The sequence below is a fragment of the Protopterus annectens genome, chromosome 6.part0, assembly GCF_019279795.1.
Source record: "Protopterus annectens isolate FY-2018-M chromosome 6.part0, PAN1.0, whole genome shotgun sequence".
Lineage (NCBI taxonomy): Eukaryota > Metazoa > Chordata > Ceratodontiformes > Protopteridae > Protopterus > Protopterus annectens.
The window spans coordinates 72,692,638-72,719,484 of record NC_056737.1 but is presented as its reverse complement, the minus strand read 5'-3'; positions in this window follow the sequence as shown (position 1 = coordinate 72,719,484).

Sequence of the window (26,847 nt, the reverse complement as noted above, 5' to 3'; positions counted from 1 at the left end):
TGGGTAAAAGTCTCTGGTTTGGTATAATTGCCCTATAGTGAAAAGCTATAATATTATTTTCTGCTGGCTAAATTCTATATTAAAAATATGCCTGTCTTTTTAGTAATACTATGACAAATGCAATGATTATTCTGGTTAGAACACACAGACATGCTGTATTATTTTGATCATATTGAATTATTTAATGGGCACCAAAGCACTCCTGCAATCTAAACTTAATAGTATCATTGCATACTGCAGCAGACTTTTTTACATTTGTATTTTAAACTGACAATGTTAAGCTGTTCTTTTGCATTAGTTAATCCTTACAGGAGTAGTAGTGTCACTTTGTTTTCTTTTTTACTATCTGTAAAATGTTATAAAACAAGTTTACTCCAGTAAAGGCAGGTATCAGTTGCATAGTATATAGCAGCAACAGGTTTAAAGAGAAACATTTGCCAAGCGGTTACTTTTATAACATTACATCCTGGGCTATAATGTTGAAATACTTTTTCACAAACTTCAGCTAAGAACAATTCTCAGTATATGTAAAGAAATAATTATTGAAGATAGTAATTCAACATTTTTATCACTTTTAAGGAGGGCTGATGTTGAACTATTTCTTTGGCGGAGATAAGTTGTAAGTATTGTATTTCCCTTGTATATGAGAAGTGATGTTCTGTAAGTTTTCCACAGTAATGGTAATTCTGTTGGGATGAGGTTTGGCTGTTGTTGGTTGTACTATGCTGTGCATTGCGAATATGACCGTGTGTAAAAGTCTTAGTGGGGAGTAGTATTGATAACAGTAGCCATAATAGGATCTTGGATTGATGAGTTATTTTGTGTGGCTGAGGTGATAAAGATATTGCCTCGTCTGAAATCATTTTGTAGTCCAATGTGCTTTATTCTCACAATCATTTGCCATCTTTTTTCATGCACTAAAAACTCTCTTATGCTTAGATTTGTTATTATAGATGCTTACTGTGTTTTACAGATGAATCTGGTTAATCTTACTGTTGAAATGCAAATGTATAGACAGGGAATTCTTCCCCTTTTCAGAACTAGAATCAGGAAATACAGTATTCAGCTATTGTAGTTTTCTCATACTGTTTTCTTTTCATGTAGTATTGTATGGTTGTCAGTTCTGGATAAATGCACCAAGAATTTGACTCTTGGAGCTTAGGTCTGAACCCTGCAGTTGTGAGATGGGTGCTCTATCTGGAGAGCTACTGGACTGCACTGAAAACAGTACTTTATACAACTGCCTTCCAGAAAATATCTGTCACTGATTTTGAGTTGATGACTAAGCTTTGGAGATGTATGGTCAAGAGTTTAGCCACTAGGCCTCTTTACCATGTGGTTGATTTACTGCCGAATACTTTCACTGAAATAGTACTTGGTGTCCAAAGTGTAATTTGTTGTACAGCCTGAATTATTATTGGTTTGTTTGCATGTTTAAAGGCATTTTCATCATTTCACAGGAATGTTATTTATCCCATTATTTTACTTGTGCCATTTTGTAGTATTGCCACACCTTTATCACAGTGCTTTCTGAAAATGTAGGAAGGTAATGCCAGATTAATACTAAAGATTATATTCTCAAAAGATTCTGGTCTGAGGAATATTTCAGCATTGAACACTGGAGTCAGTTTCTGTTTAATTTGTCTAGAAAATATAACCATGCATATAGAGCACAATAATATTTCACTGTAACATCACAACACAGTCAAATACACGATGTGATAGTATCCTAGAACGGTAGTCGGTCAGAATGAAAGCTCAGAAACAGTGTGCTAGCTGTCAGTTTTTGAATCCTGCAGTTAGAAACAACTGTTTAATAAGAGATAACAGAGAGAGGGGCATTTTCATATGGAGATTTTGTCCAACATAGTTCTGAAATATTTATAGAGGTGTAGATGTGAACTTTCAGGGAGAAAGAGCCAGTGGTTCAAATCTGAACCTCTGACATCAGATCTGTACAAAAACTAGTGAATGAGCTGCCATCAAACTTCAGCTATGTCTCTATTGTTAAACCTGTCAGCTTTTCAGCTTGGAACTCTTTGGAGGGACTGATGTTGGAGAGACTGCCCATCTAGCTGCATTTTGGTGAGGACTTACATGGAACTTTTCTTGTAGTGGAAGAGTTGGCTGCTAGATATCCATGCAGTGAAGGCAATATAGTCAGATAGAGCACTTCTGACACTTCTAGAAAATGATCCGGATGTTGAACAAAATTTCATGGTATCAGAATTAAAGGTGCCCTCACCATCACAGGGAAAATGGATTTGTCATTTAAAAGCTGGAAATTCCACAGAAAATTTTGATTATTTTATTTATTCTTTAACCATGTTAGTCCCACTAGGCTGGTAGCCTCTTTTTAGGCGAGGTCTGCGGTAGTATTTATAATACATGTGGAAATTTGGCCAGGGAATCAGGAACATTTTCCTACTCTTTTTGAATAGGTGCTATGTGATCTTTTACATCCAGATAAGCTACCACCAACTCAGGCAGATGGCATTTTAGTTTAATGTCACATCCAAAGGACAATATGCTCAGGAGTGCAGCACTCCCCTTATGCTACACTGCAGTATCTGCAATCTGTCTACCTGGTGTGGGAATAGAACCCACAGTGTGCAACCTATTGCATCACTTAAACTGTATTTGATCCTCAGTTATATACACAAGGCCTATGACACGGAACTACAAATCCATACACGTATGCTGTACTAATCACTGCTTTTTTAACAGCTGCTTCTGTTCTAGATTCTACTAAAAACTCTAACAGTGCTGGTCTTTCACTTTGAATCCTCCTATTTATTTCTCTTTGCCTGCACTGTTATATCAGTCCTTGATAGGGAAGGCAATCTCTAGCCTGCAGTCCAAATAAATTCTTGGCCTCTTCCCATTTTATTACCTTTCTCTCTGTAATTATTTGCTCCTAATACCTTGGTTCTTTTGACAGTTTTCTCCAATAAATACCAGCCCTCTCTTGCCTATTATCTGTATCCCTAATTTTAGTCATCCCTATTGGCAGAATCTCCTTTCTCCATTTCCATGTTGTCTTAGTTCTTAGACTACTTTCTGCTACTTTATGCATATAATATAGTGCATGGTAATTGTTATTGTTATTCTTCTTAAGGATCTGCATCCAAAATCCCAGGCTTTCCTTGTTTCTTGAGCTTCCTCCCGTTTCATCATTATCCATTTCTGCTTTGAATTATAGGTTTCTGTTTGTGTTATGTATAGGAGCCTTGACTGTGTAGCTCAGAAATACCCCTTCAAATCTGGTAATCCCAGACCGCCTTGTTCAATTGGAAAAATCATCTTATCCCACTTGACTCGCCATCTACCCTTCCCAGATAAAATCCTTCAGCTCTTTATTAATTGCTGTCCACAACTTCTTCTCTGGTTGATAAAAATATGCCTGACCTGTGTATAAAACTAAAGGGGCTAAAAACATTTTAACTGCTTGAATCTTGCTATCCATATCCATATAACAGAGATTTAAATTTCTCAGTTTTTGTATTATATTTTGTTTAGTCTCTTCCCACATATCCTTAGCTGCCACACCAGAACCTTTTTTTAATCCATACTCCTAAGTATTTAATTTTATCATGTCCTTATAAATTTGGATATTGCTGAACTAATTCATGTGTGGGTGCATAATTTACAGCTATTGTCTTTGTTTTAAGTTAATTAATTTTGTATCCTGAAAAGATATGAAAGTACCTCTAAATGTTCCATGACACTGAAATATCCTTTTTTTGGTTAAGAAACAAATGACTATCAAGGAGTGTATTAAAACAAAAATAATAGTTTTCATTTGTTCAAGAAATGTATCTTTCAAACAAAACAGTTAAAAGTTAAGCACCTTCATCCTTGTTGGTAGGACTTCATTAGAACTAGTTATCCATTACATACTACAGTTGCTATATAAGACTGTTCAGTTGTCACATGACTTTAAGGAACCAAGCAAAATTCAGTTGCCATGGAAAACTGGTAGAAGCATAGGATGTAATGTGATCTCAGTAGTCATTCAGTTGCCTAACAAATAAATCCATACACTAGTCATACCAGTACTGATTCCTCATACTGAAATCTTGTAACAGTCTTAAAAAAATTGTGTATAAAGCTTAAGAAGCAACTTTAAAAAAGCTTGTAAAAAGCTGATGTCAGCAAAATTATTAAACAGACTGTAAAATCATTAGGTTTTTCTTAAATAACAGTCTATAACTCAGGAGGTTCAAGTTCAAAACGTTTTACTAGTGTACACCAGGAGGCAAAAGACTATACAAAACAAGTATAGAATTTTGACTAACATGATACAGGAAGTAAACTTCTTTAAATACACTATACATTCAAGCTGTGCCCACCTTACTGACGTGGTCAGTCACAGGGCACCTACATCATTACAGTCTACAATATTCTATTCATAAGAAAGTGCTGAGGTTATACTTTTTAAAAACTTTCCCATGAGAATAATACAGCCTTGCAAGGCACCTGGTCAGTTATAATGTCTTTCTGTAAATGTTGCTCTTTCAAGGTTCCAGTCCTGCTCGAATACAATAGTCAATTTGGTTCTTAATACACTTCTTTGTTCCTTCTGGTAACATTAACTAATAGCAGCTGTGCTGATAAAATTCACAAGGCCAACTATCTCAGAGGAAGGAAGATACATGCTTTTTCCTGACCCAGCAGATAATCATTAGTGAAAAACATAAGCTTGCTGAGCTGGCTGCTGCCAGGGTCAGAGTTCAATCACACTGCAGCACCAAAAGCTTCAAGCAATTACATGTAAGATCATCCTTACTGCCATATTGTAAAATAGAATAAAATGCATTACATACTATTTGCTCTTAAACTAGCACTTCATGCATGTTTAAGTACATATTTTTCTAACATTCTCCCTCCTTTTAATTCTTTTTATTCTATTCAGAAACATAAATAACATCATTTCGTTCCCTAGCCTTTTCCTCTTAGGGATTTTTAACTAGGCAAGTCATTTGTTTTATATTTCAGAAAGAACTTCATTTGGAACTAACAAATCCAATTCAATATCTTGATACATAGTCTCGGCTACAGTTACATCAACAAATTCTCTGACTAGTCTTTTCATACAGGGTATCCCGCAACAGACACATGCTCCTAATATGAGCAACATGACACAAATGGCAATCAAAATATTCATCAAGATTGACCCCCACCCACCAAACAGACTCTGGAAAAAGTTCGTCAGTGGGTTTGGGCCTGGTTCAGTCATGGCCGATACCTGCTGTATTACCTCTAGATGATCATTAATTTCGTGTTTATTATCTGGTATGTACGCACAGCATTCTTCTTTGATAAGCGCACACGTACCACCTCTCGCCGCTAGGGTGAAGTCAAGAGCCATTCGGTTTTGTAGCACAACAGTTCTCATTGCATTCAGTTCATCAGTTATAAGTTCGAGAGCGGAAAAGGTTGCATTACTCATCACTTCAAGAAGTTTCGACAATTTCCTCAGCTCCCAGATCGATTTGACTGCTCCATAGGCTAGTAGTATTCCTGCCCAGGATATAACACTGTCACTCAAGTCCATATGAGTTAATTTTTCTTTATCTTTTACGGATGCATGGTCTTTCCAGCCAGCCTCAATCTTACCCACTGGATTAGCAGGTTTTTCAACTGAGTTCCCAGTGCTTTGGGCCACATCTCTTACGTTTCGTATCTTACCTAGAGGTAACTCAGCAGTATGCCTTATAGCTGGAACCAGATAACCCAAAAAACAACTGCCGGACCAATTCTCAGGTAACCATTTATATGCCTTTTTCCCACAAACAAAATAACAGTTTTCTACTTTAGTACTGATGCGGGTTAACTCTGAATGAAACATTTTCTTGTCTATAACAGATAATTGCTTATGCAATTCAGGATTTTTCTGCACATCTTTTATTGTTGTTTTCATTAAGCTCAAATATGAATCATAATTTGTGCTACAACTAGTACTTTTATCTTTGGCCTTAATATAGCATTTGTAAGACACAGTTATGTTACAGTTACTCCAACCAACTTGGAGTGTATCATTCTTATAGAAACAAACAATTCCTTTTTGTGTAATAGGTAAATACAATGCTACTTTGTCCTGTGACCTCACAGAACCTGTGTCAAAAAGTAGATTTTCCCAAGTCTCATTTATCCCCAGAGGGACAGCGGACATCAAAAGTCCTCCATATGCTGTTGGTATAGCAGTACAAACCCAGCAGTTTGAGACGTTCATAGTCTCTACATATACACGCTTCATAGCCAGGTATGTGTTGAAGTTTGGATGCCAGTCTATAGATAGTTCATCACGTTTTGTCAATTTCATCCGTGTGGTCATATGCAGGAAGAACCACAATAAAAGACAAGTCACCACAATCATAGTCAACAGGTGTATAATTAGCAAGACAGTTAAGCAATTTCTTTGGGGTTGATTTGCATTCTTATACATTCTGCTCCTGGCCATCCTGCTTTTGTGGTGCATCAGTTACAAAATGTTTATCTAGCTGAAAGTTCTTCACCGGTTTGCAGTGTGTCAGATGAACCCAAGACAACCTCTCAGCAATCTTTACTGCAGTAGGCGTTGCCAACAGTACCTGGTATGGACCTTCCCACTTTGGACTTGTCCAATTTTTCTTCTTGATAACCTTCAACCAAACCCAGGACCCCGGGGTCAGCACTGCTTCCGGTTTCGTTTGTTCTTTATCTGAAAAAGAGTTTAACTGCAAAACAGTCTTATTGGTTAACAATTTTTTCATGTGACTAGCTATTGAGCTGTCAGCCTCCAGCTCTGCTGGCATGAGTGCTTTCCATTGTGGCACATAATATGCCCTCCCAAATATTATTTCAAAGGGGGTCAAGCCCTTTACATTTGGAACTGTTCTCATGCTTAGCAATGCCAAAGGCAAACAGCAAATCCAATTCTTCTGGGTCTCACTTATCAACTTCCTCAACTTATTTTTCAAAATCCCATTATATCTTTCCACCAGTCCTGCAGACTCGGGGTGGTAAGCACAATGATTTTTCAAAGAGATCCCAAAGAATTTCCCAAGTTGTTGGATTGTCTGATTGACAAAGTGTGTCCCATTGTCATTATAGATTCTTTCCGGTATGCCAAATCTAGGAATTATTTCTTTTACCAGGGCCTTTGCCACTGTTGCTGCATCCGGATTTCTGGTTGGAAAGGCTTCCACCCATTTCGAAAACATATCTATAATCACTAAGCAGTATTTTTTCCCTTCACATTTATTCAATTCTATGAAATCCATACAAATAGTATGGAACGGATATGGTGGTGTAGGAAAACTCCCTTGTTTGGGTTTGAATGCCCCTTGTGCATAATGTTTATTACAAATGTGACATGCTGCACAAAATTTTTGTGTATAATTCGTAAATCCGTATGTTTGGAATATTTTATTTACTAACTGTACCATCCCCCCTGTTGAGACATGGCTCTGCCCATGACTCAACAAGGCTGCATATCTAAATAAGTTAGATGGTAGTATTGGCTTTTTTTCTTTGGAGATGTACAGTCCGTTTTCGAGGATCGCACCTCGTTTTTCCCACTTCTGTTTTTCTGCCTTTGTAGTTAATGTCTGCATTGTTTTTAACATTTCTAAATCTAGAATCTCAGATGGTTGTAATTCCTCATTCAAAAGTAAAGTTTCCGAGTCTGAGGCTGCTTGCTTAGCAGCTGCATCAGCTCGTGCATTACCTTTTGAAATCGGATCCTGTTGTTTCGTATGAGCTACACATTTACAAATAGCTACTTTAGTAGGTAATTGGATAGAATCCAATAAATTCAAAATAAGTTGTGCATGATTGATTGGTTTTCCAGTAGATGTTATCATTCCCCTATTTTTCCATTGTTGTGCAAAAACATGCACTGTGGAGAAAGCATACTGACTATCAGTATATATGTTTACACATTTGTTTCTTGCTAGAGTGCAGGCTCGTGTCAAGGCTATCAGTTCCACTGCTTGAGCAGACAAATTATGTTGCAGCGGTTGCGCTTCCAAAATGTCTGTGTCTGTGACTACTGCATACCCTACTAGGTTCTTCCCGGTAGGACCCTTTCTGCATGAGCCGTCTACATAAAGTGTTACTTCAGCATCATCCAAAGGTATATCAGTAAGATCCTGTCTAGGTGAAGTTATTTGCTCAATCTCCTGTAGGCAGCTGTGTGCGTGCCATTTACAGGGGTCGGAAGTAACGTTGACGGGTTTAATGTTGTACAACGTTCAATTGTCATATGGGGCTGGCTCAGCAATATGGTCATACAAGAAAGATGCCTAGCAGGAGACAGGTATGCTATCTTTTCTTGTAGCAAAATTATGGCAACTGCATGAGGCACTCTCAAAGTGAGAGGGTGGAATAACACCATTGAGGCCGAAGCCTGTACTGCCATTGTAGCTGCGACTACTGCTTGTACACAATGTGGCAAAGATCGTGCCACCGGGTCTAACTGTGATGAATAGTAAGCTATGGGGCGTTGCTTACTTCCATGCTGTTGCGTCAGAACTGACGTCATGTATCCTTGTTTACAATCTACAGTTTGAAAAAATCTTTTGTGGTAATTAGGTAGTCCTAAAACTAATGATGAAGCTATCAATTGTTTTAGTTTGCAGAAGGCTGTTTCTGCTTCAGGTGTCCATTGTAATACATCTTGTGCTGCCATTGGTGTTTTAAATATTAAATCAGCCAATGGAGCCGATTCCAAGGCATAATTCGGTATCCAACTTTGACAAAAATTAGTCGTTCCCAAGAATGACATCATTTCCTTCTTGGTAGTTGGTTTGGGTGCCTGTAAAATTGCTGTTTTTCTATCTTCATCTAGTATTCTACCTTCTTTGGATATTACATATCCCAGGTATCTGACCTGTTTTTTCCAAAGTTGTAACTTGTTTTTGTTTACTTTATGTCCCTGTTGTGCTAAAAACTTCAACAATGTGACTGTATCTTCCCTACATTGCTGCTGGGTAGGGGCTGCTAACAGGATGTCATCTACATAAAGTAGTATCTGACTGCCCCCTGGTGGAGTAAATCCCGCCAGGTTGCTAGCCATCTCTTGTGCAAATATCATTGGACTTTCACAATATCCTTGTGGTAGTCGAGTATAAGTATATCTCTTACCCTGAAATGTAAAGGCAAACCAATACTGGCTATCAGGATGTATGGGTATTGAGAAGAAGGCGTTACTTATATCTACTACAGTAAAATATTTTTGTTGTGGCTTTAAGTCATTTAATAAAGTGTGTGGGTCTGGTACCGTAGGTGCTCTAGGTATTATTGCATCATTTACGGCTTGTAAATCCTGTACCATCCGCCATTCCCCGTTTGCTTTTTTAACTGGAAATAGAGGGGTATTACATGGTGAATTCAAAGATTCTATCAATATTCCTTCCTTGAGTAATGCTGCTATTATAGGCTTAATTCCTTGCTCTGCATCCTTCCTCAAGGGATATTGTCTCTTTTGTGGTCTAAAAGCTGATTTCGGTGTAATGATTACTGGACCTGCTGTCTGAATGAGTCCCACATCTGATTTCCCTGTTGACCAAAGAATGCTTGGTACATCAAACAAGGCTTTTTCTTCTTCCTCCAGTAAAAATGCTAATCAGCTGTCCTCACTATGTTGTAAGTGTACAGCTGGACGTGCTTGTGTTAACCAATTCAATTTTTATTTTTGTACACCTTGTTGTGATAATTCTAAATCAGTTTGTTTTTCCCATTTTGTTACTTTCTCACCCAAATCTGCCCATCTCACGTTTTTATGTTTTGTTAAACTGACATGTGGCAGTCTGTTAGATTTGTACAATTTCATGAATTCTTGAGGCAGTGAACAACTTGCTACACTGTTACCCTCAGTATCCCAATATAGGGTTCGCAATATTAGTCTGTTTGTCGGATTTCTAAATAATTCTTGCTCATATTCCTTATCAGGTCCTGGTATACTACGGTAGTATAGAGTGCAATGTAACAAATGCTGCTGATCAGTGTTAAGGGAGGATACCTTACTGATGGCTACGTTCATCAGTTCTTTGGTGACTGCCCCTGGACCAGTCGTAACTAAGTCCTGGCTGTACCAATAGTAGGTTTCGCCCTCCGATTGCACTACAAAAGTATCCATTTGTCTCTGTGCCTCCATACCCTGCATGGTAGGAACTACTGCTATTCCAAAAACCTGCATAAGGTCTCTCCCCAATAAGTTCACTGGACATTTTGCAGAAACCACTATTTTGCTTTTCTGGGTCATACCTGAGATAGGGTCAGTTATTGCTATATCATGGGAAAGTGGTTCCCTATATAGCTGCCCATTTGCGGCTTTCACTAATATATAGTCAGGTGATTCAGAGTGTTCTGGCAACTTTGAAGGGTGTATCAAAGTTCGTGACGCTCCTGAGTCACACAAGATTTTCACTTCCCTTCCTTCCACTAGAAGTGTAACTTCCGGTTTTGTATCTGCTAAATAGAGCTCCAAGCTCAATAATGCTAAGTCTAAAACTTCACTTTCCTCATCCTCCACATCTGTTTGGACTTCCTCTATCCCTTCTACCACATTTACATTTTCTTTTTGTCTATCAGCCTTTCCTGATGAGCTCTGATTGTTATCACTATCATATAGTCAATCCTCATCACCTTTATCTTTTTCTTCAGTAGTCACCTTTTTATTTGACCTGCAATCCCTTGCCAAATGTCCTCTTCTGCCACACTTAAAGCACTCACCTTTCCTTTTCCTTTCTTCTAGATCTTCTGGGGTTTTGCCAGAGTATTTATTACCCTGAGTATTTCTTTTCCCCTTTTTATTTGACTGTACTACAAAAACTTCTGCTCCGTCTTCAGCTGTGAAGACTTGCACTTTCTTTTTCTTTTTGCTATTAAAATGTCTCTCAGCATGCCTAGCATACTCTAGTAGGGCTTGTAGCCTACTCGTTCGGTGATCTATCATATGTTTTGTAATGAAACTACTAATAGGGGCAATACAGCCTTTCAAAAATGCATTTTTTAGCTGCTGTTCATATGAACTATCATTCTTCTGATTCTCGGGGATAGGCATGCCACTATGGTTATTAAAACATTCTAATAATCTACCATAGTATCCATCTACAGTTTCATTATCTTGTTGTATGCATTGATTAATACAGGTCCAATCTGCTCTAGGTTTCCATTTTTCAGAGATCCGGTCTGTAAGACCTTTCACTCTGGTGTCTAGCTCTGCGTCACTGTGTAGGAGTGGCCTGAGCTGCCCATCACGAGCATTCCAGGTGCCACAAATCATGTGCCAGTCTGGACCTATAATTTGTCTAACTACCTTTTCCACTTCTTCCCCATTTAAGTGGTAACTCAATCTCATACCTTGTAAATCTTGTATAAACTTCTCATGATTAATTTTTGGATGAGGGATTCCCTCTGTAGCTTTCCGGATATCTTCCGGTGTCCATGGCCTATATACTAGGAGGGTTGGGTCCTGTCCTTCCTGTCCTGCTTGAGGGTTCGGTACTTCGATTAGTGGACAGATTTCTTCACTTTCTTCTGGTGAATCTCTCCCTATTTGATATAAATCTGTATTCCTAAGTGTTTTACGTGTTCGGGATCTAGTTTCAATAGGTTCTCTTATGAATGGTTGTTTCAAAGCCCCAGCAATCTCAGGATAACGTGGAGGGGGACTGGCTTGTCCTCCTGCTTCATATCCTGAAAAAGGTATCTGAGGGGGTGGAGGGGGAGGGGCCGTTGCTATTACCATATTATTATCTTCTTTATCTAAAAATAATGCTTTTGCATTTTTAATCTTTTGTTCCCTTCGGTTCACTTCCTCAATCCACCTATGTGCCTGAGAAATGCCTAACTGTCGTTGTCTTTTTGCCTGACCTTCTGCGTCAGATTTTAGCTGTTTTAAAGGTTTAGCTAACGAAATTTTGTTTAATTTACCATCAAATTCATACTTATTAACCCATTTTGTATAATATCTAATATTATCTGCTCGTTGCAATTGCATATATTTCGCGTCATCAGTTAGGGGTGGGTCTCACGATCTTTTAGTGCACTGATTTCCCATGTCTTAAAAAAGACTGTTACGTAACCCTTTTTCTTACCACGTGGTACCTTCTCCCCTTTTCTTACCACTTGGTATCTTCTTCCCTCTGTTCAGTCCTTGTCTAGAATGACTGTCTACTTTATCTTGTTTTCCTGATCTTTGACCAAATATACAGTACTGCAATTCGTTCCTGATCTGTAAAAACAAACCTAAGTAACAGTGTACTGTAGCCTAGTCCCTGATCTAAAACAAAAGCAAAGAGGGAAAATCTTCCTACCTGAGCCTCCTGTTTATGACTGCACGTCCTCTTCTTGGGGGCCAGTTTTCCGCTCTTCAGCCACAGATCAGAAAGTGGCCAGCCTCTTTACATACGACAATTTAGTCGGAGGTCTTTTACTTCAAGAAGAACCGTGCTTTGGTAACTTCTCTGCGCAGCTTCTCCACCACCGTTGGATTCTGATCTGTAGCTTACCAAGGGAATTCCGGCTAAGAAGGACCAAAATGTCAGCAAAATTATTAAATAGACTGTAAAATCATTAGGTTTTTCTTAAATAACAGTCAATAACTCAGGAGGTTCAAGTTCAAAACGTTTTACTAGTGTACACCAGGAGGCAAAAGGCTATACAAAACAAGTATAGAATTTTGACTAACATGATACAGGAAGTAAACTTCTTTAAATACACTATACATTCAAGCTGTGCCCACCTTACTGACGTGGTCAGTCACAGGGCACCTACATCATTACAGTCTACAATATTCTATTCATAAGAAAGTGCTGAGGTTATACTTTTTAAAAACTTTCCCATGAGAATAATACAGCCTTGCAAGGCACCTGGTCAGTTATAATGTCTTTCTGTAAATGTTGCTCTTTCAAGGTTCCAGTCCTGCTCGAATACAATAGTCAATTTGGTTCTTAATACACTTCTTTGTTCCTTCTGGCAACATTAACTAATAGCAGCTGTGCTGATAAAATTCACAAGGCCAACTATCTCAGAGGAAGGAAGATACATGCTTTTTCCTGACCCAGCAGATAATCATTAGTGAAAAACATAAGCTTGCTGAGCTGGCTGCTGCCAGGGTCAGAGTTCAATCACACTGCAGCACCAAAAGCTTCAAGCAATTACATGTAAGATCATCCTTACTGCCATATTGTAAAATAGAATAAAATGCATTACATACTATTTGCTCTTAAACTAGCACTTCATGCATGTTTAAGTACATATTTTTCTAACAGCTGATAAACTTATAAAAATGTGACAGTGTTCAAAGTATCGCAGTCTTCATCTTCAGTACAGGTGTAATAGAAATATATTTATTGAGTCCTGGGAAGTTGGCAGCATTTAACTTAAGTTGCCATTTTAGCCCTTTCTATTCTACAAAGTATTCCCAGTTTCCTCCCCTTTCATCAATAGGAATGATCTCTACGATGCAGAATACACATTTCTTAAAACCTTGGCATGCCACAGAATGTTTATACAATGCATTGTTAGTGTTTTTGGTTTTTATATCGTAGTTGTGTTCGTACATCATTTTCTGTAAGGAACAATGTTATATAACAACTGTATTATGTAATGTATAACTAGTTTTGATGAAGTCCTACCAACAAGGATGAAAGCGCTTAACTTTTAACTGTTTTGTTTTGAAAGACATATTTCTTAAACAAATTAAAACTATTATTTTTGTTTTAATATGCTCCTTGATGGCTGTGTGTTTCTTAACATCAAATGAGTGATTTACCAAGACTGGGAGAACACTGCATGAGCATTTTTGATTTATTTGGTTGTTACTTTATTTTCACTGCATGGACTAATGCTACTACTTGTCATTATAGTCCTTTTCTGGTTTTATCGGCATAAAATATCTGCAAATAGAGCCAGCTTTTCTTAACTAACATACCAAGTATATCCTTGAATTTCTGAAGCTCTTATTTTCTTTGCCAATGGTTATAAATATAGTGCCAGTAACAAAGGGGGAACACCCTGCCTGATTCCTCTGCTCAAATAGAAATTATCAGAGAGGAACCACTTCAGTTTTCACCTCTGAGCTCCCATATGTCTTCCTAATCGACATTATACCTTTATCAGAGAATGCAAATGCTTCTATTGCCCTGCTGATAAACTCCCAGCTTATTTTGTCAAATGTCAAGGCCCACCAACAAGAATGGTATTTTCTTATGTTTAGCTTCCCTCTAGATCATCAGTGTTCTTTTAAGGTTGTCAAATATGTGCTTCCTCTTCACACAACCACATTGATCCATGTCTATCAAATGTTGGCATCACCTTTGCCATTCTTATAGCAATTATAGACATAAACACTTTATAATCATGGTTTAGAATTGAAATGAGCATGTATGAAGCTGGATCTGATGGGTCTTTTCCCTGTTTAGGAATTACAGTTACCACCGCTGTCTTCCAGGATGTTGGTGCTTCTCCTGCTCTTAAAACACTGTTAAACAAAACCTTCCAGATCTTTCCCTCCTAGCTTCCAAACTTCCACAGGAATACCATCTACTCCTGGGGACTTTCCTGTGGAGTAGTTATATATCACCATTTTTATCTCGTCTCCTCCTATCCTAATTGTTAGCAATTGAACTTCATCTACTTCTAACCTTGGCATTTTAATACTTCCATAAACATTTCTCTGCTTTATACATTCTTTCATAAAATTTCTAAAATATTTCTAGCACATCTGCAGGAGCTCTTGTTATTTTCCTTGCTGTAAGTTCCCTAAGTTCGGAGATAACCTTTTCTGCTTTCTGTTGCCCGAGTCATTCCACTGAAAGATTTTGTGCTCTGGCATTATCAAAAAATAGTTGCTTAACAACAATCTTCCTAAACTCATGCATTTTATCAAGGTAATCCTTTATTTTCGGCTTAGTATTCTGCAATGGCTCCTCTTCTTGTTCTGTGAGATTCCCCCAATTCTGCAATACATTTAACATTTGCCTGTCCTTCTAAATAATTCTTGTTACTTCTTAGCCATATCGCTCCCTCAGTTTTATTTCCTCCCCATTTTTAAACTCCACTTTAATTTTTTCCCACTCCCTAGCTATAGTTTCAAGTCTGTGTTCATCCATCGAATGGAAAAATTGCCGAACAGCATTACATCGAAAATGACTTTCAGTGAAACTCCTTGTGGGGGGCTGCACCCCCCCTTCTAATTATATATGCCAACTCCAAGATTGCACTACAGTGGAGAAAGGACAAATTTCCTGATCCCTACTGTAATGTGATCTTACTCAAATGGTAAATCCAATAAAAAAGTGCTAGGGCACGCTGGTTAGCAATCAGAAAGTATTCCACGATAAGATAAAATCCACTCTGCGTGCTTCACTTGGGAAACAAAAATATCAGCAACAAAATGATATATAACTCGCCAAAGAAATAAACTTTCTGATTGCTAACCAGTGTGCCCTAGCACTTTTTTATTGGATTTATCAGTTTTCTTTGAAGTGCTTATACTTTTTCTTGGTTTATCTTACTCAAATGGCTCGATGAACAGCATGTTCGATGCTTTTTCCGTTCAATGGCTGAACATAGGCCCATATTTTCAGAAGAAATTTCTGTCTTTTCTAATAACTCCGGAATAATTTCACTACCTATTCCTTAAATTCCTCTCTTTTCAACAGATAGGTGGGAAAGTGCCAGAGTCTCAGTCTTATTTCATTACCCTGCATTTTTTATTTGAGTTATTATTGGCACGTGATCTGAAATAGTTAGTGGATGATTATCCAAACTTTCAATTAAATGAATGTGTTCCTGTGAAATGTAAGTTCTGTCTAGCCTAGCCCAGTTTTTGTATTTTGGGAAATATGTAAATTCACTCCAATTCACATCATCCATGCCAACTATTTTCATAAAGTTCTTCAAAATTTACCTTTCTTCATTATATTTTCCCTTCTAGTTCCCCCAGACACATCTTCACTACTGCAAGTCAAATTCTAGTCCCTACCTATAAGTAATATTCCCTGCTGAAAACTGATCATTTCTGACAGAATTTTCTTAAGCTCCATTAAAGCAGTTTTAGGTGGAATAATGCTGATGACTGCAAACTGGGTGCAATTATTGAATCCCCAAATTATATCAGTATACTTCAGGAGGGTTTTGCGCAGACCAATGACTGGTGTCTTATTCACAGTCTCAAACTAAATGCAAAGAAATGCTTCATCATTCCCTTCAGGAAAAGCAGTGTCCCTTCACACTATCAAATTAACAACAATACCCTATGCACCTACAAAGTGGTAAGGGATCAGGGATCACAAGTAGATGACAACCTTAACTTTGACCCCCATGTGTCTGCTGTAGTAAAAAAGGCTTAATAAGTTGCACATTTGATTAGCAAAAGGATCTAGAGCAAAGGAGGTTATAACCCCTCTATACATGTCACTAATCAGCCCCATAATTGAGTATAATGCCCCTTTTGGCATGTACCATACAAAGCACCTGCAGCAATTGGAGAGACCTTAGAGGTTTCTAACAAAGAAGATCATAGGACTCCAGCACATACCTTACACAGACCAACTAAAGTCCCAGTCACTATACTCAGTATTGTATAGACTTCTTAGGGGAGACTTATGCCTGGCCTACAGAGCAATCTTTGACCCAAACCTAATTAATTTGGTGTACATCAATAAACCAAACAGGGCTAGAGCCACCCATTCCGGGAACCTAAATATGGCTTGTGACTTGAATAGGATATGCTGGAGGGACACATTTGTCTCCCAGTGACTGCCATGTCTTTGGAATAGATTGCCAAGACTGTGAAGCAGAGCATCTTATGACACTGCTCAAAAGGAACCTGGATGAGTGGATGGGGCACTGTAAATTCTTAAGGGGATAGAGCCTACAACCCTCCTGAACATGGGCAGTCCTTACTAAATACAATCCTGGGTATTGATTACAGTATCACTGGTATTACAATGGGTGAACAGCTAGGCTTGAAATTACCTCCTGGTCAATAGCCTAGTATCCTCCTATGATCCTGCTCTTTCTTTATTTACTTTCTTTTAAAACTTGTTACTGGATCAAGGCAAAGGCCTTAATCCATTCATTCCCCTATGTGAGAATGAGAAAGAGCACATCAATTTTTCTTGAGTCATACTCTTTTGACCAGACCTTTCTTCTTTTTTTTGACATTGCAGTGCCTACATTTCTTAAAACTGAACAAGGAGAAAGAGGAAAAGAAGGCGAAAAAACAGCGGCACTTGTTTACTTTAGTATCCCCATTACACTTGAAAATAACTAAGAAAACTTTACTTTGTAGCATGCAGATATCATGCCCTATACAAATATTACTGTTAAGAACAAACGTTTATTATACCTACAGTTAAAACTCTTTCTCCTCTTCTCCTTTCCTAAGCATTCCTTCAAACATTAATGACATGAAGTAGGGTATATGCTTTAGAGTCCCCTACAAGTTTAACAAATGCAAAAAAGTCCAATATTTCCAGGTTTTCCTGTTTTGTCATGTTTTCACAAATATAATTAATGCTTTGCAATCCCATTTATTTATCAGTTTCAGAGTTGCTGGTTTTACTTCTGTTTATCACCATCTCCTAAATCCAGTCTTTGCTTCATTTGCAACATACTCTCTGTTCTTTTAGTCAACCCGTGTTTCATTTTTTTCCATCTCTGAAACATTTTCTGTTAAAACATTGGACCTTCCACAGAACTGACAAACTGTTGTCCAGTTGCTATTCTTTCACCTCTTTCTAAGCTACTCGAAGTGTATTCATCTCCAGGTCATGAAATTCTTACTAACAAATAACCTTCTCTCAAACACTCACCATGGGTTTCGCCCATCGCATAGTATCATTACTGCTCTCTTATTCTTCACTAATGCCATAAACCATCACAGGAATAACAACTCTGTATCTGCCATCTTTCTAGACATATCAAAAGCTTTTGATATGGTCTCCCATCCCAAACTAATAGCTGTACTAACTGAACTATCCTTCTCACCATCTGCTTCAGCTTGGTTTAATAACTATTTATCTGGCCATCAACAATCTGTTCTATGGCAAGGTGACCTATCTCCACACCTTCCTTTATCCATTAGTGTCCCCCAAGGATCTATCTTAGGCCCTCTCCTTTTCTCCCACTTTACTAATAATCTACACACAGCTACTCCACATGCAGATGATTCAACACTTATCTGTGCAGCCACTTCTTAATCAGGTCTTCATTCTCAAACACAGGAATCTTTCACTTCTGTGAAACATGGTTAGCCAATACCCATGTAATCCTGATCCCAAACAAAACTAAATTATTACTCTTCCAACCAAACAAGACATCTATCTCATGCCCACCATTTAACATAATAGCCAAAGGCAATACTGTCATCTCCCTGACAGCCCATACAAAGCTTCTTGGAGTGGAAATAGACAGTAACCTAATATTTGACTTCCATGTCTCCCTAACAATAAAAAAGTCCATAAGGAACTTGGAAGTCTATATAAGCACAAAAGGTTCCTGACCAAAGTGGCCAAAATTACATTAATACAAACCCATCTGCTCTCTACTGTACTGTGTGCCTCTCCAATTTTAACTAATCTTAGGAAAACTGACTTATGTAAGCTAGAAGCATGTTATAATAAAATTGCTAAGTTTGCATCTAACTGCCCATATAGAACACATCATTGTACAGCTTTAAGGATACTAGACTGGCTTGAACTTCCCAACATTATTCTTTACAACCAACTCTCTCTAACTCACAAAATTGTAACACAATCAACCAGAATCCCTGCACTACAAAATCTCATCCTTCCTTACAGTTTCAGCAGACCACTTCACTCTAACAATAAGCGCTTACTCACAATATCCGAGGCCAACAACACTGCAGGAGAATCTTTATTTTCCAGCTATATATCTTGTATATGAAACTCCCTTCCTAATTCCATTCTCTCAATCTTGTCCACTAAGCACTTTAAGCCATCATTTAAAGATTATCTAAAAAATAAGTAGCTATGCTCCTGTACTAACCCCTCTTGAATGCTCTGATACATCACAGTACACCCCAACCATATCCATCTTCTTCCCCAGTGTTTAATCTTTTATTCCTACCAACCTTATATCTTGACATAAGTCATATTTTACAAATAGTACTAGCTATGTTCAAAGCCTAGGTTTTTTGTCATGATGTAACAAATTTGTATTTTCTTATGTATACTGCATTTTGTTTACTTTATACTTTATTGATTATTGTAATTCATGCATTACAATTTACTGTTACTGTTACTGTCATGGAGGTTTTCTCCCCAGGCCTCTGTAGAAAAGGGACCTGTGTCTAGTCGGAGTTTCCCGATAAACAAATGTTAAGTAAATAAATAAGTAATAAAGGATCACATGCAGAAGTCCCAGGAGATTGCATTAAAAATGCTAAAGGATGAGAACTTAACAAGAACGTTAGAGTAACAGCCCCCATGGAGAACAAATTTCTTGCTAAGTGACACAAGACCTTTAAGGTTGTTGAAAGAATAAATGCAGTAAACTACAAAGTCAGACAGCCATACAAAGAACTAGAACATTATGTGGTGAACTTGAGAGTTCAAATTCAAACAGAAGTGACCAGCATTTGTTTTTATTTATTTGACATTTGTTAACTGGTTTGGTCCAACTGAGCCAAGGGCTCATTTTCAGTGGAGACTTGAGGAGAAAAGCTCCAAACATATATTAATCCTAGAATGCATCATATATTAATCCTAGAACTAAATACTACCACAAACTCTTATTAAAACTCCAGAAACCTGCTATTAGATTACTACCTAACCTCATAGTGGATGGTGACATCCACCCTAACCCAGGTCCAACCCCACCTGTTACTATCAGCCCCACAAATACCATCCATGCTAGCCTATGAAACTCAAATAATGCCCCCCAACTCACTCCTAGTGTGTCACCTGAACATTAAAATTATAAACAAGAAAATTCACTACTTACATGCCCTCCTAGATGTCCACTCCCCTGATATACTATGCCTTACAGAGACCTGGCTCAAGCCTACTACCATTGATAATGAGATTATACCCCCAGGGTACAATATATTAAGACTTGATCGCATCTCTAAGAAAGGAGGGGCGTAGCCATCTTGTATAAATCCACTCTGGAAGTATCCAAAACTGGTACCGCAAATGCCTTGTTTACTAACAATGCAGAAATACTCATCACAAAGGTCCAACTCAACAAACGCAATTCTATAAACATTGCGTGTATCTATATTCCCCCAGGTGACAACACAAATACCTTGGAGGGTATCCTCCAATGGCTCTCCACTAACTGCCCCCAGGAAACTATTATTCTCTGGGATGTTAATATTGACTGGAATACTTGCTCTTCAGACTTTCCCTCCACCCATATAAATTTGCATGGCTTCTCCCAAATGATATCTTCCCCAACCAGAACCAATAAGCCTAACAAAAAAGAAAGTATCCTAGACTAGATATTAATAAACAACCTACCCCAGATATATAAAACAGGCACCCTACCTGAGGACTTTAGTGATCACTTCCTGACCTATATAATCAGGAAAATAAATGACATCCCTAAACAATCTTCCTTTCAAACCAATAGAAGCTGTAAGAACTTTATTCAGACTAAAATTTCAGAATTAACTTAACACATGTGACTGGTCCAACCTATGGCTACTTCCACTAGATGAAGCAGTCTCATACTTTAACTCTACATTTCTTGCTATCCTAGATAACCATGCTTCCCCACAGACTATCAGAACCAATAACAAAGTAGCACTATGGCTGTCCAATGATGCAAGACAAGAAATTATTATGAGAAACAAAGCGTGGACCTCCTGGAGAACTACTAAGTCCCCAAAAGACCACCTTATATATAAACAGCAGAGAAATGATGCAAAGAAGTCTATTATGCTAGACAAAAAGAATTACTACTGTAATCTGCAACAAAAGCACCAAAATCAATCACAAAAATTGTGGTCAGGCATAAAGAAACTTTTTCACCTAGGCCAGTCAACTACCTCTACCCCCTTAACTACCCTCCAACAACCTCCTAAAATTGTTGCTAACACCTTTAACACTTTCTTTACAGAAACTGTGCAATCCGTAGCCAGTAAGCTCTGTTCCTATATCCCAAGGATCACCAACCCCACACCTGATAATAAGATCCCCTTTAAGCTTGATCCAGTACCAACATCTTTTACTAAGTCCCTACTTAAACAACTGAAACCCACCACCCTTTCAGCAGACCTACTACCTGCAGAATATCTCCAAAAAGGCGCTAATGAAATAGCATACCCCATATCAATTTTAATCAATAGAACTATCCACGAAGCCTATATCCCCCACATCTGGAAAATCTCCCACATTGTTCCTTTTCATAAAGGGAAAGATTCCACTGAACTTTCAAATTATAGGCCTATAGCCATTCTGTCTCACTTGGCTAAAATAATGGAAAAATGTATCCACAAGCAATTTCTTGCCTATCTGAATCAAAACACTCTTCTAGCCCCCTCCCAGCACGGATTTAGACCTTGTCATAGTACAACCTCAGCCCTTCTCTCCTTCTCCCATACAATAAATCAAAACCATAATGACAACAAGCTCTCCTCAGCCCTCTTCCTTGACCTATCCAAGGCATTTGATATGGTAAATCACCAGCTGCTCTTAAACACATTAAAATCACTCTCCATAGATACCCCAGCAATTACCTGGTCTCATTCTTACCTAAGTGACAGACAACAAGCTGTACTATGGAAGAATAACCTATCGTCCCTTTTACCAGTCACCCTTGGAGTCCCACAGGGATCTATATTAGGTCCCCTCCTATTCTCCATATTCATTAATGACCTGTACAAAGTCATCCCTGATGCAATGTGTATTCAGCATGCAGATGACTCAACCCCAATCTGCTCTACCACCTCCCCCACAGATTTACAATCCTTGTCCCAAATCACTTTCAGCAAAGTAGAGAACTGGCTCACTGGCCACCAACTACTATTAAACCCAAATAAAACCAAACTATTACTCTTCTCCCCCACTCACAAGGTCCCCTCACCACCTCTCACCATAATATCTAACAATGGTACCATAATTTCCCCAGAACCTAGTACTAAACTACTGGGAGTGATCATGAACAACAACCTCAAGTTTGATGCTCACATAGACAAAACTATTAAAACAGTTAATAAAAAATTAGGCTCTTTATACAGGATTAAACCATTCCTAACCCATCTGCTAGAACTGTTATTGCCCATAGACATCTGCTATCAACCCTTCTTTATGCCTCACCCATCTTCATAAACCTAAGAAAATCAAACCTCAATAAATTAACTAGGTGCTACAGTAACATTGCCAGATTTGCCACAGGATCAGCTTATAGAACCCATCACTGTCTTAACCTTCAATTGTTAGACTGGCTTGAACTCCCTATCAACTACAATATAACCAACTAATAGTTGTTAAAAACCTCTGCCAACCAGACAGTACACCCATACTGAAAAATATTATTACCCCCTACAGTAACCTAAAATCCGTTCGCTCTTCCAAAAAATTTCTAGTGCATACTGTTAAAACCAACAATTCAGCTGGTGAATCACTATTCTTCAACTCTGCTGGTAAAAACTAGAACCTACTTCCTGCTGAACTCACCACTGACCCCTCCTTATCCCAATTCAAAAAATCCCTTAGGAAATACATAAAAATGCAGTGGCTTTGTCCCTGTACAAACCCTGACTAACCCCCACTCAAACATAATTCATAAATGAGAACCTCATTACAGGAATAAAACTCTAACCCTCTAACTGTTTAAAATTCTGTGTATTACCCACCTACTGGAAAGATTTAAAGTTAACACTACACCATGTATGATAACCACCTTTAATATATGTGTTTTCCTTTTTCAGATGAAATCTTTAACTATTTCTTTCTCAGCTACTTGCTTCCAACCTTTGCTGTGTGTATGTGAGAAAAACATGTACCTGTGTGTACATATCGTTAAACAAATCTCAGTTTTGTGATAACTCACTGTAATAATTTCACTGTATTTACACTTGTTTTTGTACATTTGGAGCTTTTCTCCCTGGGCCTCCATTGAAAATGGACCTGTATCCAGTCAGACTTTCCCACTTAACAAATCTATATAAATAAAAATGTAAATGTTCGTTTGTTCAAAATCTTAAATCTCCGAAAGTTCTTCACCGATTGCTTTGAAATTTTCACGCAATGTTGCATTCAAATACGCTCCTGTTTTTATATACCTACTATTATATAGATGTCACACGTTGCATTCGAATACGCGCGTGTTTTTATATACCTACTATGGATTCTATATATTTGTATACAAATATGCAATTTTATATGTTTTTGTTATAACTTTCTTACTTCTTTTTCAGTGCAATCGATTCACCAATTGCTTTGAAATTTTCACACAATGTTGCATTCGAATACGCTCCTGTTTTTATATACCTACTATTATATAGATGTCTCACGTTGCATTCGAATACGCGTGTGTTTTTATATACCTACTATGGATTCTATATATTTGTATACAAATATGCAATTTTATATGTTTTTGTTATAACTTTCTTACTTCTTTTTCAGTGCAATCGATCTGCTTTAGTTCATCCAAATAATGCCTCGCAGAAGATCAAACTTAGGTCGTCGTACTCACGGAGCAGAAGCAGTGTGGCGAGTAATTGCAAATCAAACTGAGGAAGAACGGACATCAGCGAACGAGCAAAACAAAGAATGGCTCAAATATGTGCCAAGGAAGCAGCAGAGCGATGTGCAGCCAGACTTGAGGATGCACGGTTGCGAGCACGGCGATCGCATTCTGGAGCTTCAGATCTGCTTCGTTCTCCTCGATCGACACCAGCAGATGAAATAAATGCTTGCCTGAAATACTCTACTTTGTGGCGACATGTAAAGACGTTAAAATTAACTACAAATATGCATGTCCAGCTGCAAAACGATTGGTCAGTTGAGATATTCTCACATCAATTGCTGGAAATTGGGAATGGAAAGGTGCCGGTTGATCTGACCTCAGGACTAATTTCATTGCCTCATAACTTCTGCAATTTAGTGACGTCAGAAGAAGAATTGATTGAAAAAGTATTTCCCAATATTCAAACCAATTATAAGAATCACGATTGGCTGACTGAACGAGCTATTCTAGCGGCCAAGAACAAAGACGTCTACGAACTTAACAATATTATTCAGTCTAACATTCAAAGCGAGGTAGTCACATATAAGTCCGTCGACACTGTTGTGGAAGCAAATGAAGCAGTTAATTATCCAACAGAATTTTTGAATTCACTCGATCTGCCAGGGATGCCACCACACGTACTGCAATTGAAAATCGGCGTGCCAATTATCATGTTGCGAAATATCAACCAGCCAAAGCTTTTCAACGGCACAGGGCTTGCAGTAAAACAATTAATGAGCAACGCCATAGAAGCAACAATCTTGACAGGACCTTTCAAAGGTGAAGATGTCCTAATTCCTCGCATTCCTATGATTCCAATGGATATGCCATTTCAGTTTAAGAGATTGTAATTCCCAATTCGATTAGCGTTTGCAATCACCATCAACAAAGCTCAGGGTCAGTCTTTAGAATTGTGTGGTTTAGATCTACACACAGATTGCTTCTCACATGGACAGTTATATGTTGAGTGTTCTAGAGTCGGCAAACCAGACAATCTCTATATCTGCACAGACAATGGAACAACAAAAAATATTGTATACTCACAAGCATTGTGAAATTAAACATATTAGAAATGTGCGCTTTCTCTTTTCTTTCTTTTCCATTTAACCAGACTGAGCCACAGCAACACGTGGCCGGGTACAGCTAGTTTAAAATAAATAAACAATATGCAGACATGCAAACACATACAGTAGCATAACAGTCAAAAGTACAATCACATAACATAATGAGATGAGTTCCAGTCCATAGCACAGAAACTCAATAATCCAATGAACATTCCATTACAAAAGTATACATTGAAAAAAAGGTACTCTCAGTAGTTTAGAGAGACATAACGTTGGAATACTTTCTATCTTTTTGATGCAAGAGGGTTAAATCACTGAAATTACATGTCAGAGAGAAAATGAAATAAGAGCAGATAGTTCTAATAGAGTTGAAGAGGATTAAGTCCAAAAGAGGGGATGTAGAGAAAATATAGATCTCATGTGGGGGCTTGGCATGGGCAGGGCCAAATGTTTTGTAGTTAGTGTTTTAATTCACTTTTAAACTTTTTTGGGGGGGGATTATTTCTAATATTGAGGGGTAGTGTGTTCCAGACATGAGCTACTGAGTACTTGTAAATGGACTTTCCAATATCTTTTTGGGTTTGTAGATGTCAAGAAGGTGTTAGTTGTGCGGAGATGTCAGGGGGGGTGTAGTAAGATACTAATTTGGAGAGGGAGGGGCAGGAAGAGGGCTTATAGAAAACAGAATATGTGATATGTAATTAAGGAAGTAGTAGTTTTGATAAGAGAATTCAGGCCATTGAAGTTTCTTTAGGGTGAGACAGTGATGAGAATTGTGAGGAAGGTTAGTGGCAAATCTGGCTATTTTATTGTATGCTTGGTGTAGTTTGGTCACTAGAGTAGATTGAATATTAATAAGGATACGGGCAGTGTAAAGTAGACATGGAAAGAGGAGTGACTGAGCCAGAGAAAGTTTGGAGGTAGGTGTAAGGAATTTCTGATTTCTGTAAAGTAGTCCATTTCTGGTGGGTTTTTTTTTTTACATTGTTGGATGTATACGTCAAATTTTAGTTCATTGTTGATTATGGTGCCAAGTAGTTTGGTATGAGGTTCAGCTTTAATGATGGTATTGTTGAGGTAGGTGATGGTAAAGGAGGATTTGTATTGTGCCAGTATTCTAGGAAAGAAGAGAAAGAATTTTGTTTTTTAGGATTTAGTACTAGCTGATTGTCAGGCAGCTATGTTTCGACAGATGACAAGGTGTCCTGAGTGAGTGCTAAGAGATTAGGAATACTATGGTTGGTGATGATAGTGTTGAATCATCTGCATATTGTAATTGAGTTGAGAGCTTATGAGCAGAATGTAGTTTGCTAGTGAAAATATTGAACAAGAGGGGCCCCAGGATTGATCCTTGAGGAACTCCTGTGTTGACTGGAAGGAAGAGGGGAAAATACAGTTTGCCAGTGAACAGGTTGCTGCCTATTGGAGAGGTAGCTGGAAAACCAGTTTACTGAGGAGCTAGAGAGATTGAGGTCTGAGAGTTTAATTAGAAGTTTAGACAGTATCAAATGCCTTAGGGCAGGAGATCAGCATGTTGTCACAGGCCTCAGCTACTGTTTGAGTGAAAGAAAGAAGTGGTGGAAATTGAAAAAGGGTAATTGTGAGGTGGAGTTCAGGGGAAGAGTTAGGACAGGCACTGGATGGCAGTGAAGAGTTACCAAATAGCTGGATAACTACAGCAGAGCTAGTAAGGGAGACTGCTAAAAAGGTGCTTGGGATGACATCTGGACAGAGAAAGGATGACAAGGAGACATGGTGGTGGAATGAGGAAGTACAGGAGAGTATACAGACAAAGAGGTTGGCAAAGAAGTAATGGGATTGTCAGAGATGAAGAAAGTAGACAAGAGTATAAGGAGATGAGGTGCATGGCAAAGAGAGAGGTGGCAAAGGCTAAGGATAAGGCATATGAAGAGTTGTATGAAAGGCTGGACACTAAGGAGGGAGAAAAGGACCTGTACCGGCTGGCTGGACAGAGGGACTGAGCTGGGAAAGATGTGCAGTAGGTAATGGTGATAAAGGATAATGAGGGAAACATACTCACAAGCGAGGAGAGTGTGTTGAGCAGACGGAAAGAGTATTTGAGGGG